A 17,812-nucleotide genomic window follows, 5' to 3' on the forward strand; every position below is an offset into this window, starting at 1 on the left:
GGGAACTAACGTCAGGCGGCACAATGCCAGGGCACTTCTATGGGCTAAGCTTGTAAAGGCCCCAGGGCCATTAGCCTAGTACACACCTATGACCCTATGAACCTATTGTTTTCAAGAATCATACATAAGAAATGGAATAGCCATCATAGTTAATAAAAGTTTGTCAAAAATCAGTGTTTTCTTACAACTCAAAAAAATGATAGAGCGAGCTCAGACTACAAGGTAAACCATTTGACATTACAATGATTCAAGTTCATGCAACAATTAGAAAAGTTGAAGAGGAAGATGGTGACCAGGTCTATAAGGGTCTGCAGAAAGTTTTCGAAATAGCACTTTTAAAAGGCGTTACTTCATCGCAGGTGATTGGAATGCTAAGGTTGATAGTCAATGTACAGCTAGAATAATTGGCAGTTTTGACATTGACAAATAAAATGAAACAAGGAATTGTCAAATAAAATTATGCCAAGATAATTCACTAGTCTTCACAAACATTCTATTTCAACAACCTAAGAAATGGCTTTACATATTGCTATCAGTTGATGGCAATGTTCCAGACTGATATGAAAGATTTGTATATATTCAGTGCAAAAAAAAATAAATAAAACAAGAGCTGAATGTGGCTTTGGCCATCATCTTCTTTTGCAAAGTTTAAAACTGAAATTAAATTAAATAATACAAAAAAATGTATATAGACCAGTGAGATATGAGCTCAAAACTCTTCCAAATGAATGTCATAGGATGTCGTGAAACTAACGAATAGATTTAAGGGATTAGATCTTGTGGATAGAGTGCCTGAAAAATTATGGACAGAAACGTGTGCTATTGCCCAGGAAGTGGAAGCAAAAATACTCCAAAAAGAAAGAGGATTAAGAAGGCAAAATGGTTGTCTGTGGAGCCTTTAAAAGTAGCAAAGGAAAGAATGAAAACAAAATGCAATGGTGGTAGAAAAATATGTCAGAGTGAATGCAGTATTTCTGAAAATGGCAAGGAAAGATAAGGATGCATATGTAAATAAGCAACACAAATAGCTGGAAGAAGACAATAACATGAGAAAGACAAGACATCTTTCACAGGATCATAGTATCATAGGAAGTTACTAGACTTTTGGTCCTGAGGCCTTTACAAGCCTAGCCAAGAATTTAGCTCATGTTCCAACAAGTCAGCACCCAATGTCCCTGTCCAGCAAGGACACAGGTGGATGTTCTGTTCCCCATCCAGTTATCCAGTTTGCATTTAAAAAGGGTTGATGAGGTACTCTGCTTGAAGTGGAGAGGGAGTCTATTCCACAGAAGGGTGGAGTCTCTGAGACACAAATGTGTCCCACCATCAACTTCTATTGATGTCACAGACCAGGTTGAGGTCACACATTTGGGTCACTCGAGTGGAGCTTGACTTGTAGATATGTAGCAGTCCCATTGAGGTGGGGTCTGTGATTGCTTTGTATGCCAGACAGAGGTCACCTGTGAAGAGTCTGTATGAGACTGAGTAGAGGGGACAGGACTTTAGGCCTATCTGTGTAGAGCAGATGTTTGAGGCCCTGGATTCTCCTGTTGAGGAATCTCCGTGATCTGTCCAGCTGCTGGATGTGCTTTGTGAGGTACATGCTGAAAGGGGCATTATATTTAATAATGGGTCTTATAAATGAAGAATACAGGGATGTTATGACTTCCTTGTCACTGGATGAGATACCCTTACTAATAAGGTGGGCCATGTAGAAAGCTTTCCATACAATGGAGGCAATATGGTGGGCAAACGTCAGTTTGCTATTAACCTGGGTGCCCAAGTCCCTCATGACTGATTGTGTGCTTAAGACCTTGTTATTAACATGATACTTTGTGGGGGACATCATTCTCCACAAAGGGGACGAGGATGCATTTTTTAGCATTCAGTTTGAGGCCATGTTTCTGGCACCAGTCATTTGTTTGGGTGAGACCCCCTAGGAGGATATCCACATCACTAGGGTAATTGATGACAGCACCCAATTTGCAGTTATCTACAAACTTGGTCAGCCATAGCCCACTGGTTTTGGCCTGCACCTCAGAAAATTATATACCAAACAACGGATGCTCTAAGACCGATCCCTGTGGTACACTGCTTGTTACAGGTCTACTGCTTGAGGTGGCGTCCCCTATTTTGACTAGATGGGTTCTATCAGTAAGCCAGTTTGCTACCCATCTGGTAGCATATGGATTGATGCTTGCTTGACAGAGTTATCTATTATACCCAAACAGGGAATAGTATCAAAGGCTTTGGCCAGGTCAAGATAGGCGGTGTGCAATGGTGCTGCAAGAACTAACTTTAAGAAAGATTAGTGATAAATAAGGGGAAACTTCCTGGTATAAATGAACATTATAAAAGATGTAGATTGGAGGGACTTAAAAGAAACAGAAGATATTAAAAAGAGGTGGTAGGAATATACAGCGATGCTGCATGAGAAGGACTATAGCATCTTTGATACATATGATAGTATGTTCTTTAATCTAGCATCAGACATCGTTGAGAGAGACAGTCTTGCCAATAATAATATAACAATAAAAAATCTTGTTCTGAGGTGACAGTACCATTCACTGTGTCACAGGGCCATCCTTAGGCGTAGCATATAATACTTCTATTCCACTAGTTGTGTTATATAGACTGAGGTATGAAGAAAGGGTTTTCTGAATTATAGTCAGTATTAGTGCATTAAAGTTGTATTGTTCCGTAACAAATTGTTTTTAATTGTGAAATATAGAAGGCTTAGTATGACTGGAACCAACCACATTAGTGAAGATAGTGAAAATGACCTTCTGTTATAAACTAGAATTTTTCTAAAATGAATCTTTTTTAGTAGCACATTGCTTTCTAAAAAGAGATTCCCAACTTTATAACTCCTACCATACACAAATAAGTTAACTAATGAATATATTGACTCTGACAAAGATGCAATTAGCACAAAAGCAGGGGTTTGTTGTTTAGAGGAAATAGTCACATCCCTTCTTTTCACTGATCGATCAGATGTAGATTATAGTAAGTAAAAAGCCTTTCTAATAAGTCTTAAGTTTTCAGTTTAGTTTAAATGGTTTTATGTAATGTGGATTTTTGTTAGGAAATCATTTAACCCATTTAGAGAGGGCATGTAGGCCATTAGCCTTAAGACATACAAGATGGATAGTCATAACTGAAAACAAAATGGTACTTTAAGCCAAAATAGTCTGCTTTTTCCTCATGTTTCTCCAAAAAATAGCCATGAAACACTTGCACTAATCACAGTAAAATAGAATTTGATTGTGTTTTTAACATAAAAGACTTTATCAAAACTGAATAAGAAGCATACAGTTAGTTTAAATACATCTACTACACTCATGTGACTAAAGTATGTGCTCCAACAATCTTACATAACTAAAACATACAAAATATAAAGCACTTCATTAAGTAAATAAAAAAAAATGCCAAATACAAACCTTGGGACACGAGAAGCTTAGAGTCTTAAAAGCTGGCTTATGATAAACTGAAGAATGAAACCTACATTCCACTAAGCATTTTCAAATTTTAACATCTAATTAATGTATGTCAACGTCTAGGTACCAGTATGTAAATAAAAAAAAGATCAGTGATGGTTTCTAAAAACAGAAAAAAAATGCTTTCAGCTGAGGAATGCTACCAGACCTTAACATGAAGATATTGTTTTGATATATAAAATAACTATTGATATAACTTACATTCACTGGAAAAATCTTGTCATATTCCCATCTCTGAAGCAGTAAATTAGCATAAATAAATGCAACTGCACCCATAGCTACTCCTTTGCACTGTTTGAAATATTCTCTGCCCTAAGTATGTCCATAAAAGTTTAAATCTAATGCCAGTGTTATCTAAGGAACTATGAGAAATCACTGAACTCTTGAACCAATCCAAGCCTTGGTCATGTGGAATTACTGAATATAAGTGCTTAATGTCTGTTATAACAAAATCAAATTATCACTAAAAAGGGCACTAGTCAAGGCACTTAACTGCCATGAGTGAATAGCATTGTTTTTTTTCCAGGATCCTAGAGTCTCAGATGACTCCAAATTCTCACAGGGTTCTCAGATCTATGGGCTTTATGGAGGTATAGAATGTCAACAACTGTTATAACTTTTATGTATGTATGTATGCATTTTTTTAAAATTTTTTTTTTGTTATCCTAGTTTGCTCTACTGGGAAGTATCCAATGTATATATATATATATATATATATATATATATATATATATATATATATATACATATACATATATATATATATATATATATATATATATATATATATAAATATATATATATATATATATATATATATATGAGATTTAACTTAGCAATATCAGTAGCACTGCAGCATGACATTTCACTGAATTACAGTTATTGAATCTCAAAAATAAATAACCAAAATAATGTCATTAAAATGCATAATTTAAAGCCACCATAAGATTATTAGCAATGCATAAGTGGAACTTGTAGATGATGTAAAAGACAATGCATTCCCATATTAAAAACCCAGTTTTACTATTTACTGGCCAGTGAAAAGACAGTACTGGATGGTGTGAGAAGGGGAGAGAAAGAACAAGTAAAATGGAAAAGGGGAAGATATGAGGTAAAGGCTACTAAAGACGAAAAAGGGGCTCTGAAGAGAGATATTTCTTAGGTCATGCCAAGAAAGAAAAAGCATAAGAGCTTTATGTACAGTGAGTCGTGTCGTCAATATGTGTTAGAAAAAACAGCAACCTCTCTGAGTCTAAAAAAGAGAAGAACTGGTGAATCTTTATGTCATGTTGATGTTCGCGATTTGAACTTTAAAGTTAACAGAAAATGTTATAGGTAAAAATAGAAAATCCACAGGTTGTGAACATCATGTTTGATCAGCTGAACAAAGATCATCTGAAACTATAATCTTTTTACAAGTAAAAAACAGAGTAGTCTTTGTTGTGCTACAGATATTTTATAACCAGAATGTTATTTTTTTTACAGATCCATTAAATATTGTACTAGATGAATAAAGAAGGGTAAATGACAACAAGGCTGTTGGAGATAAGGGTGCAAATAAGGTGTAGCAAAAAGACATGTCTAAGAGGGTATATTTCAACAACAATCGTACTCTTGTATGTCCACAAGGAAAATTCATGCACAACTAAAATTATTAAAATAAAAGATGTCATATTATGATTAAGTTCCTGTTAATTACTTGTCTGAAACATCAATTACTTGTCTGAAACATCACTGTATAAAATAATTCAATGCATAACAATCAGTAAATTTACCTGGGAGCTTTTAAAGCAGCATTAGCACACAGCTTACCATTGTAGGTCGTGCCCTCATATAATCCTAAGTATGAGTATACTTGCAGGTGTTACTCAAACTGCTTCACAACAAGTAGGCACACCTTCTATTAGTATTAACAACTGGAAAATACAAATGAGGCATTTAAGCAAAAAATAAAAAAAAATCAATCTGAGTGACTGATAGCACTCCTTTTAACTAAAAATTATGTCATGTATAATATAATGAGCAGCTTTATATACCCTCCACCATGTTCCCCAAACTACAAAAAGAAAAAAAAAAAAACAGTGGCTAACAATTAATTTACTTGCATATTCTGAAGACTCTGACTAAAAAATACAAGATAGTTACCATTATCTTTCTGTTGTTGCATAAAGTAACCTTTATTGTGTATACTGCCCTTTAGAAATATGCTTATACAAGCATTTCACCTTTCCTAATGCATCCTTCATATTTCCCCCAAAGGTTTAGATTCTGACAATATCTGATAACTTAAGAACTAAAAGGGACAAAAGAAAGGTTGCAAGGTGGGGAAGAACAAAGCAGTGTTGCAGTTTAAAATGATTATACAGATAAAGAAACCAGTCACTGATAACAAAATTGTTCCTCTGCTGGAAGGCAGTGTGCAGTGTATAATACTAAATATTCAGTGTATTCAGCTTGCAAGAATAGCTTCTGTGCAAGTAAGCAACGGACAATGTTTTCTTTTCCATCTTTTGTAATGGGAATGCAGAGACTAAAAATATTATGTTTAACAGGACCTATGCTATTAGACTCAAGCAACTAGGCCTCACAGTTTGTTTTAAAAGTTGGCTCAGTGTTGACCATAGTATGTATGCTGAGCTGATGAGCTGTCAACTCCTCAAATAATAACATTAGGTGTGCCACAAGGTTAAATATTAGAACCTTTACTATTTAAAATGTTTGTAAACAAAATGAATAGCCTCTCACCCAGCATGTCTAATGCAGTATGCAGATGACTCAACACTAATACGTGCATCCTATTTCTTCATCAAACTCCTATTAAATGACCTGCAACATTCCTTTGCAAAAATGAAAACTGGCTGAAACAATCTAAACTACTTCTAAATGCAAATAAAAGATGGATACATCTCCTCCTTTGGTTCTTTCTTCCTCAGTTGGTGGTCTGAATTTACGGAAAGCATTGTAGACTTGCAGTGACTGCACAGATATCATCTTTTTCCAAAGTGAGAAGTACTTCTAAGGAGTGCAGTTTCTTGTTTAGACTCCTAGCATTCAGCAGCGATACTTTGAACTTATCAAGAGAAGATTTTGTTACTTTGGGAGGTTGGTTATTTTGACACCTACTACAAAAGGGACTATACAGGTGGCTTAAGCCTTTGCCAGTATCCAAAAGCCTAGAGGAGACAGGTGCAGACCATCTCTAGCACACAGGATGGCCTGACAATCATGTCCTGTCAGGCTGACAAATATTGGATCCCCTTGGACTGATACCAAAAGTTAAGCCAATTGTTAAAGTCAATCATTTTTTGTTAGTATTGCGGTAACATCTTTGGTGAAGGCAGAATGTTGCTCAAGACTAGCTCATACCTCCCTGTGACACATAATCTGAGAGCTCAATTATGCTTCTCTTAATATAGTCCATGAGGTACATCTTGGGTCATTCACACCCATATGGACCATGATAGATTCATACTGGTTCTTGTGGCTGAGTGACTTGAGTGCCTGTGTGATCTAATGGGTCCTGGCACCTGATAGGCAGCTAACACTAATCTTCTTCTCCAGCCAGTGAGGGGGACATCCATGTTTCTCACTATAAAGTTTCCTATGACCAGTATGTTAGGTTTTGTGTTTTTTCCTCTTATAGGCTTCTTTGTTGAGATATTGGAGTGTGTATTATTATGTGTTCTGGTTGCTGTTTGCTTTGTTGTATGTATATCTGGTTTCTGAAGTCAGCATTTGAGAGACCTCAGAGTTTTTGTTAAGTTACTACTGAGTACCTCTGCATATGTGGGTGTATGTGTCAAATCCTTATTTAATGTGGGAAGTGATGTGTGTGCTGATGACCTGCTTGGCATTCGATTTCTCTGTTTATAGGTTCATGGGAGGTTACTAGGCTAATGGCCCTTGAGCCCTCACAAGCCTAGCCATGTTATACCCAAGTTACCCTAGTTGACCTTGGTTAGATGGGCATTAGTCACAGAGTGAGTCTATGATGAGCACCAACTACCCCTGTCCATGAGGGACATGGGCATCACCCCCAGGTTGAATTTGTGGTCACCCATCCAGTTGTCCAGGTTGTACTTTGATTAGGGTCAGTGTGGAGCTCTGCTTCATGTGAAATAGGAGAATATTCCAGAGGAGTGGCACTCTCTATGACATATCTCTGTCTCTCCAGCATGTTCTCTTAATGTCACAGGCTAGGTTAAAATCTCTGGAGCTAATGACTCTTGTCCCATTTGATTTGTAGATGTGCAGCAATTCCATTAGGGCAGGGTCAGAGACTGCCCTGTAGACTAGCACAAGTTGCCTCTCAGCAGCTTATAAGATACAGAGTACAGTGACAGGGCTTACACTCTATCCACATACAGTAAGTCATGGTATGGAGGTCCTGAATTTTCCTGGTGAGAAACCTCTATGATCTCTCCAACTGCTGCAGATGTCTGGTGAGGTACATGAAAAAGGAGGCATTGTACTGGGCTGATGAGGGTCGAGTACAGTGGGGTCATAACATCCTTAGACCTGGATGCAATGCACTTACTTATGAGATGCACAACACAGAAAGCTTCCCTTACCACTTTGGAGACATGGGGTTCAAAGTTGCTCTCAGTTTTTGTTCCTAAGTCTAAAACCACTGGGTTTGAGCGTAGGGGGCTGCTGTCAATGTTGTAATTAGCAAGGAATTCCTCTTTGCCAAAGGGATAATAATGCACTTTTTTGCATTTAGTTTTAGTCCATTGCTTTAGCACCAGTTGTTTGTCTGTGTTAGCCCCTTTTATAATTTGTTGACATCATTGGGGTCTCATAGGATCATAGGGGGTTACTAGGCTATTGGCCCTGAGGCCCTTATAAGCCCAGCCAAGAGTTTAGCCCATGTTTAGACAAGTCAGCACCCAAAGCCCCTGTCCAAATTGGGTCTCAGTGATTACACCCAATTTGCAATCATTAGTGAACTTAGTAAGCCACAGGTCATCAACTTTAACCTGGACTTCCAAGAAATAGATTCCAAACAGTATAGAGCCCAGCACAGATCCTTGTGGTACATCACTGGTAACTGATCTACTGATAGAGGTGGAATCCCCAACTTTGACAGTATGTTTTCTGTCAGTGAACCACTTGGCTACTCATCTGATTATGTAAGGCTTAATCCCTAGTTAATTTCACCAAGTCTTTTGGGTTTCTAATAACATGATGGGAATGGACCCCGTTCCTAAGTCAAAGTATGATTAAAGTTCATGAAATTAGTATGATTGATTAAAGTTCATGAAATTAGTATGGTTTCAATCTTTGATGTTAGCCAGAAGTGCTCTTCACAGCATCTACAATGTGCCCAGTAATAACTCCTTCTGCATTTCATACAGAATTATGTGTATCAGTAACATATGTAAATACAATTGTAAATTATTTTTTATAAGACCTGTTGCTCCTACTGTTGTTGGAACTGTCTGAGTATCCTTCTTCCACATTTCCATCATTTCTGCCTGCAAATCCTGGTATTTTATGACTTCGTGTCTCTCTCTACGTAAGACACTGTAATCACTGGGTGTAGCAATTTCAATGATCAATGCTACTTTTGTCTTCCTTTCATGGACTACTATATCTGGTTTTCTGCCATCTGTTTTTGGTACTGTTGGTAATGGGTGACCCCATGTGATATAGACTTCATTATTCTCTGTAATGCTTTGTGGCTGATATTTCCAGTGCTTTTCTCCTACTACAATATTGTAACATTTGTACAATCTCCAGAGCAACAGTCTTGCCACATTATTATGTATTTCAGTATGCAGTCCTTCTGCCTTTAGTATATCACACTGGCAGGAATTACTTAGCTCCAAGGAGAGAAAATGGATCATTAAACTTGGAGCATTGTTTTCACCTGGCCTTAATGATCAATTGTGAACTTTGTGTTTGGATTGGCCTTACAGCAGGGCCTATCCCTATATATATGAATGTATTGCGATACCCTGTTTTTTCACTTTTGTATTTCACTGAAGAAGGCTCTGATGAGCCAAAACCGGTTTGAAGCTTTTATGTATCAAGTTTTTTCTGTTATTGTAATTTACAATAATAGCATCTTAGGGGGGTTTTCCTTCCTTACGATAATAAATTGTTCTTGGATGTGGCTATTGCCAACACTTGCTGGCGTTTTTTTGTTGTGAAGTTTTCCTTGTTTGGCCGTGCAAGGGCTCCACGGGCACCTGCTTCTTTTTTAGTATATCACACCCAGCAACAAGATGTCTGACTGTTTCCAATTCTGTTTTACAAAACCTACATTTGTCTTTTTCTCCCACATGTTCATTGTACTTTTTAAACCAACATGTACATAGTCCACTATCTTGGGCTGTCAGTATTAACCTTTCAGCTTTTGGTTTAAATTAACCTCTCCTTAACCACTCCTGAGTTCAGCCCTGATCAACAAGAGGTCATTCCAATAGTTTTCAACTATATTTATGCATTTTCCATAGTTCTTGCCTTTTCATCTGATCCTTCACTTTATATTCTTTCTTTTGTGTTCTGACTCATTCAGTTACTGTTTGATTTTTATCTACTTCTGCTTTGATTTCCATTTCCTTTTGACACTGATATGCTTCTGCTAAACTAAACAGGGAAGTCATCTTAGACTTATTCTCCTTATGTTTTAAAACTTTTACTATGTTTGGGTCTTGTAAGGACAGCAGATATGTATGCAGTCCCATGATTGCAGATTGGTTATATTTTACTCAAGTAACCGCCCAGATGTGCAGAAGCAAATCCTGACTTTGTTTAACTACAAATGATCCTTTCTCCATATGACTTTCTTTTGTTACCCTTTTGTTCTATTGCCTTGATTGAGTTTTCTAAATGACTATAAACTCTATCAGCATCAATTACACTGTATATTTTACAGGTCATTGGAAGGCAAGTCATTGTCTATAGTTTTTAGGATAGCTTGCAGGATCACTCTTAAGCAGGATTGTTTTTCCACCAGGTTGGTGGCTGTTTGGGGTGTGCATATAAATCTAAATCTTCATGTAAAGATGTTAATACTTTGAGCTAGAAGTTAGGTACTGCATTTGGGCCTGGGGTTTTCCACTTAGGAGCTTTTCTTAACTTTCTTTCAATCTCTCTGGCTGTTACTTCATCCCATTTCATATCCTGAACATTTGAACTTCTTATTCTTTCTTTTACTTTTTCTATCCATTTAGCATTATTATATTCCACAGATGCTTCAAAAATATTTCTTCAAAATGTATCTATTTTTCTTTTTTGGTGGTGTTTAAATTACTTTTGCCTTGTTTCCCAACTCTCTGTAGATTTTTTTGGGTCATCGGTAAATTGTTTATTTTGTACTTTTCCTTTATATTTATCTGCATATCTTCTAAGTTTTTCTGCCCGTGCTGATATTTTTAGTGTATTATTTGCAATAGTTCAGGATAGATCCTGATCTGTTCTGATACTGTACATTGCGTTTATCACATCTTTTTGAGTATTTTTGTTGATCTGTTCCTTCTTATATACTGTTCTAATAGTGATACGTCATGTCTTAACTGCTTTATAATGTTCTCTGTTTGATAGTTCCATGATGGCATTTGATTTCTCTGCTTCCTTTCCCTTATTGCCCTGTGTTTCTGTGGTAAGACTATATCTGTTATTAATTTAGATAAACAGTAATATATTCTATTTACTTCTGTTATATCACATGAATCTCTATGAGCAGTCCTAATTACTGTGTTCATTTATAAAACTTCTAACTTTTGTTTTTTATTGACATTTTGTAGTCTGTTTCTTTCATTGATTGTAATAAGTCTGTCCATCTCTATTAAATCAAGCAACTTTTCTCTTAGATCATTTTCTTCTAAACTGAGAGCACATTCTTTTTTTTTTACTTATTTTTCTCAACATTATATTTGTTTTTCACCTAATCGAACAACATAATAAAATGCATACAATATGCAAAGTTAACAGTTTATATCTGTTCCTTTATGTTTATGATTTTAGACAATGAATCTTAACAATTTTATCATTTTATTAAGACATGAGGGCACCTTGTCCCTGTTGATTACATAGTTTAGTATTGTTTAATATCTCTTAAGTATTTTTATTGAGGTCTTCTAATTCTTTTTCTGAAGCTAAGTTGCCTTCATGAATATCTAATTTCATTTTGTCTATTTTAGTTTGTAGTTCTGCCAGTTCTTTATTCTAATGCTTTTGTTTGTTTTTATACCAGACTACTGCCTTCCCATATAAATATGCTTTCATTGCATCCCATATATATATGTCTGCTACCTTGTCTGTGAGGTTTAAATCTAGAAATGCTTACATCTCTGCAGTATAGTATTGTTTAAACACTTTAAGGTTTGCTGTATAGGCTGGAATTCTTATGATTGTAAGTTTTCTCTTAAAGTTAAAATCTATTTAAAAAATTATTGCATTATGGTCTGAAAAGTGGGGGTCTACTTTAATCCCACGAAAGCCAAATCGGTCGAATACAATTTGCGTGAACCATAACAAGTGAAACGCGAATACATCGAACACACTAAACCACGAAATTCAAAATCTCGATCTCTCATAGTTGGCCAACCCCACCTCCCGCAACATACTACCTACTGAAACACAGTAAAAAACAACACATACACACACTAACCAAAACCCTACTTCTAGCCCTAAAGTAAAGCACCAAAACCCTACTTCTAACCCTACACTAAACCCTACATACACAACTACACACTATCCTTAACACCTCCCTAACCCTAAGGTCCGTAACTACTGCACACTTACCCTACTGAGCTATACCCAAACAAATTAATATTCCACACACATACACTTAACAAAACCCTACATTAAACCTTACATACATTACCTATCTATGCACTTACCTTAACCAGTACCCTAACCCTAAGGTTCATAACTGTCGTACACTTACCTTACGGAGCTATTCTGCAGACGGGCCAACTATGCAAATTCGATATTTCCACTTTTGCGGTTTAGTGCATTCGACATACTCACGTTTCACTTGTTATGTGTCGCGAGAATTGTATTTGACTGATTCGGCTTTTGCAGGAATAAAGTAGACCCGAAAAGTGGCAGGTGATTGTTTTGACTTTGCTTATTTTTGCGGTAAAATCTTTTGTTATATACACTCTTTTTATTCTGGAAAAGGTGTTATGTCTATGTGAGTAATGTGTGTGAATATCAATGAATCTTGTTCAGCATATGTGTTAATGTCCATTAAGTTATATGAGATAGTAAACTCTAAGTAATTTTGATAGTGGAGATTTCTTGCTTGTGTTTTTAGCATTTGTGTCCTCTTCTTTCATTATACAATTAAAATCTCCTGCAATTATTGTATTACCTTTAGAATGTTGTATTATGTTCTCTAACTGTTGTTTGGCTGCCCTGACACCTAGTCCTGGCATTTAATAGTTGTTTACCAGGGTATAAGCCAAACCATTTATTACTATTGACATTAAACAAAACATTCATGAGTTATCATTGACTGTATTTATGATCTTGGGCATTCTCCATAAAATTGCTTGCTACACCTCTTTGCTTTTTATTATGTTCTGAACTTGCTACTAGTGTGTAAGTATGCATATTAATCTTAATGTCTTGCTGTATAAGATGTGTTTCTTGTAAAAATACTACTTGCGCTTTACATAGCTTAAGATATCTTTGTAAGCTTCATCTTTTACAGCTGTTATTTAAGCCATTGACATTGATAGAAATGCATTTCACAGTTGGACTAACTATACCTTTGTATTTAACCATTGTCCTGTTTTTGTGTTTGTACATAACCTTGTATGTGTGCTGAAAACTTTTTTACATTAATTTCATATATGTTTTAAATGCACTGGATAGACATCCATTTAAAAGGTACAAATAAAAACTCTGCATAAAAAGTGGTTTTCAAAATATAAACAACCAATCATTCCCTTCATGGGAGAAAACATACTATCCTTGAATAGGTTTACCATTCAAATGACCCCTTTTATCCCTATTCAACATCTTCCCTCATCTTTCCCAACAACAAATATAACTAAAAGCATCAAATTCTTATTGCTTGTGTGCTATCAAACTTCAGCTATTGAACTGTATAATAGTCAATTAAACACTATTACAGAGATTGTTATATGATATTACTGTCTGTAGTTAAATAAAATAGTGTAACTTTAAATACAACATTATTGTAGTATATACATCTTATATTTTATCTCACTGTATTATTTAATGTCCTATAATCATCTGTTTTCAGTATAACAGTATCTATTGCATAGTGTTGACATTTTATTTAGACAGCGCTTTATAATCAATGCATTTCCTGCTTCATTTATCACCATTGTATACATATATATCTTTTTGCGCATATGTATATTTCTGAGTAACCATTTTATTTTTAGTGTTTCTTTATGCCAGATTTATTATACAACTAAGATGACTGCTAGTATTTGTTGCAAACCCAATGTTCACACAGTCCAAGTAGGTTCATATTTCTTACTGTTAAGACAACAGAGCATTATGAAACTTAATTTGTTTCAACATCCAGTCAGGTTAATGAAAACATTTTTATTGTTGTTATAAACTGTATATTTTAATATATAACAACATTTGGACTTCTAATGTAATCTCTGTGTATAAAATAAACAGCACTTTTATATAGTACATTCATCTGTTGAGTTGAATTCTTTACATCTTTAGATTTAGGTCTGTTTGTATTCATATTATAGGCTTTCATAATGTTCTTGTTTAATAGATAAGTTATATGCAATTTTTGTGATATTTTATACTTTAGATAGTATCAGCAATAAATATGACTTTATTAAGGCTTCATCTGATTCATGTTATCTCCTACTTTTAACTTTTCTTGTACCTTGTTTTTCTCTATGAAGCACAAGAGAATCCTAAGCATTTCATAAATAATATCTGAACTCATCTTAGTATATTAAACACATCAGTATTGCTGTATGTCTTGTTTAACAATTGAACGTAATATATCCATCTCCATAGTTAATGACTGACTGTGGACGGACATCAGACTTGTTCATGTTTAGAGCACATTCTTTGTTCTCCATTTCCTGCAGGCATTCTATAGAAAGTTCTAGAGTGTCTTCCTATTCCACATTCTCTTCATTGCTCTTTCCTATTGGAACTCACTGGCCTATCACTCTACAACACTGACTGCATTAAAGTCGCCACATTTTCCTGTTCTTCTCTTGCTGTGCAACTCCAGCTGAACTTTTTGTACCAGTTTCCTATGGAAGGCTCCAAAATATCTTCATATGGCAACTGATCAGATGTTTGCCACTCCACTGGCTTCTCCTTAATTTGGGGATCCATTGTTCTTTCCTGCTGCGATATTATCAGAGTTAGATTTTCTATACTAAATCCTTCGCTTTGCAGGTAATCCATAACCTCATTTTCTATTTCTTTAACTTCTGCATTACTACTCCTCTTTTCTACTTTTCCTCTTTGATTTCTTATTTTTTGTATTGTAAGATTATCCATATCCAGAGGCTTTTGCCTGTATTTCTCTTGAAATATCTTTGGTGATGCTCTTTTTGTATTGATTAGTTTTGCCTTCTCTTTTGCATAAATATTGCACCATATTAAATCACTTTTCTTTCCCATGTCCATATTTCTTCTTGAGATGTCTCCTTTTCGTCTTGTTTCTCCCTCCTTGAGGGGCTCATTGTTCCAGCATGCTGTGATATAACCTGTGTTAGAGTTTCTACACTAAATCCTTCACTTCATAGGTATACCATATCTTCTGCTTCTATTTTTTAACTTGTACTGTACTAATCTTCTGTTCTACTTTTTCCTTTTCTGATCTTATGTTTTATGCTGTGAAATGTTCTACATGCAGGTGCCTTGGCCTGTATTTCTCTTTGAATATCCTTGGGGTTGATTTTTTGTATTGATTAATTTGGCTTTCTCCTTTGCATAAATATTGAACCTTATCAGATCTCTCATTATTTCCCATATCCATATTTCTTCTTCTTCAGGTGTCTCCTTTTCCTCCTGTTTCTCCTTACTTGGGGGACTCATTGTTCCATCATGCTGTCATATAACCTGTGTTGGACTTTCTACATTAAATCTTTGACTTTGCATGTATTCTATAACTTTAACTTCTATTTTTTAACTTCTGCTTTACTAATGTTCTGTTCTATATTCCCTGTTTCTGCTCTTATTTTTTTGTATTGTGAAATTTTCCATCGCTGGATATTTCTGCCTGTATATCTGTTTGAGTATCTTTGGGGCTGCGTTTTTGTATCGATTAATTTGTCTTTCTCATTTGTGTAGATATTGCACCATATCAGATATCTCTTTCTTTCCCATGTCCATATTTCTTTTTATAACTCTAAAAAAATCTTTAGATTTTGTTCTTTATATTTCCACACTTCCTCAGTCACTTCTTTTTACAAACAGCTCAAGGTTTCTTGGTCTGTATAATGTTTTTCATAAATCTGCTATATTAATGAACACAACATTTTATTTGAAGCTTCTGACAATTTTTCTTGTGCAAGTATTTTTCTTTCCTCTATTTCTCTCTTACTCTTTTTTTATACCTTATCTGTGGAAATTCTAGTCTTCTTACACAGTAGTAACAATTCATCATTTCTTTGTTATCCTCAACAGTCCACTCTATCATCTTTATGGCTCTTTTTTGGCCTATCAGTTTTTGTGATTTTTTTTTTTGGACTACTACATCTTTCTACAATGGGGGCCATCTTCCCCATACACCTGGCCTAGCCCCATTGTATGAATGTTTCCATTTCTTGATAATTCTACACTGTCATTTTTTCCAGCCTTGGCACCAGTGTGCCTACCAGGACTGGGCACTTTTTTATCATGGATCTTGTGCACTCAGCTATCTTTTTTATTTTTTTAACCTTATTCTGTCCGTATAAAACACAGTATATATACAAGTGTCATCTTGGTGAGATTTTGTGAAAAACAGGGTCCACCTTATGAAGGTACTCTCCAAGACTGAAGATGAATTTGATTCCAACAATACTACTTTCCTTTGCTTGCTGATTTATCAATTCTTCAGTTTCTCAATAATATCTGAGTGGGAGATTATGTCAAAAGTCTTGGCTACATAGAGATAGGCAGTATGCACTGTCTTACCTTCATCCATGGCTTTGGTGACATTCTCAAATAAGTCTACCTGGTTTAATAAGCATGATCTACCCTTAACAAATCCAAACTGGGTCAAGAGTTTGAAGGTCGTCTATGTTCTTGTTGATAAGGTCCATGATGATTATTTCCATGGCCTTGCAGATGAGGCTGATTAGACTTATAGTTCTATAGTTCACAGGGCCAGTTGATAGGCCCCCTTTGTGCAAGGGGATTACTGTTGCTGTTCTCCACTCTGCTGGAACAAAATCAGTTCTCAGGCTATAGTTAAAGACAGCGCCAAGTAGTTCCTCTAGGTCTTGTTTTAGATGGCAAAGTAAGCAGCCTGGGATGTTATTTGGTCCCACTGAGGCCATGTTTTTGGCCTTAGAGACCACAGATATGACCTAATGACTAGAGATACTAAGCCAAAAAACAGTTGCTGGAATGGTTTGAGGAATGGCATGTGGGGACAGGGGGTGATATTTGTGTCAAATCTGTCAGCAAGCAGGTTGGCAATTTGCTCAGGTACAATATGAGTGGTACCAACTACTACCAGTTTGACACATAGCTTGGCATTCCCTTTTAGATTTCTGATGTAGTTAAAGAATGCCTTAGGATTATCCTTAGCTAGGGATACTATTTTAGTTTCATAATTAGCTTTAGAGGTCTTTACAAGATATCTGATTTTCTTGTTCAAGCTGTAGAGGGAATTCTTCCTCAGCTGGGTCAGTTCTGTCTTGTTCTCAGACATTAGTTTCTTCCTCTTGTTATATAACCTCTTTATACTTGAGGTCCACCAGGGGAGGTTTGTTTTTCCGGGAGGACCTGGTCTTGATACAGTCAGGTACAGCTGAGTCTATACAGTTGCTTAAGTGTTTAAAAAGACTATTTGTGTACACCTCTGCATAGGAGTCATTGTTGACTGTGTTTGCAAGGGGTTTGAAACTTTTTATAACATTGCTTAGTAGGCTATAGTTTGTTTTCAAAAAAATGTTTAGTTTTATTTTCCCTGTAGGGATGTCAGGTCTGATAGTTACTTTGAATAGCACTGATTTATGGTCCGACCTTACCAAGGAGGGTACCACATGGGGGGGGCAGTGATCCCCCACACCATGTCCTCCCCCATGTCTAGGACATTTGAGCCCCTTGTCAGGGTGCAAACAATCTATTCCAGAGCAATTGTACAGAAAAAGTACAGGAACCTCTGTGCAATCATGTTTGTG

At 35.9% G+C, this 17,812-nt stretch overlaps 1 protein-coding gene across 1 annotated transcript in view; it reads left to right on the forward strand.

Annotated features, from left to right (window-relative positions):
- Positions 1-17,812, forward strand: part of LOC122801177 (calsyntenin-2-like) — an 843,582-nt gene that overhangs the window by 660,751 nt on the left and 165,019 nt on the right. The window lies entirely within an intron of this gene.

Source organism: Protopterus annectens, chromosome 4.part1 (assembly GCF_019279795.1).
Source record: "Protopterus annectens isolate FY-2018-M chromosome 4.part1, PAN1.0, whole genome shotgun sequence".
NCBI classification, from domain to species: domain Eukaryota; kingdom Metazoa; phylum Chordata; order Ceratodontiformes; family Protopteridae; genus Protopterus; species Protopterus annectens.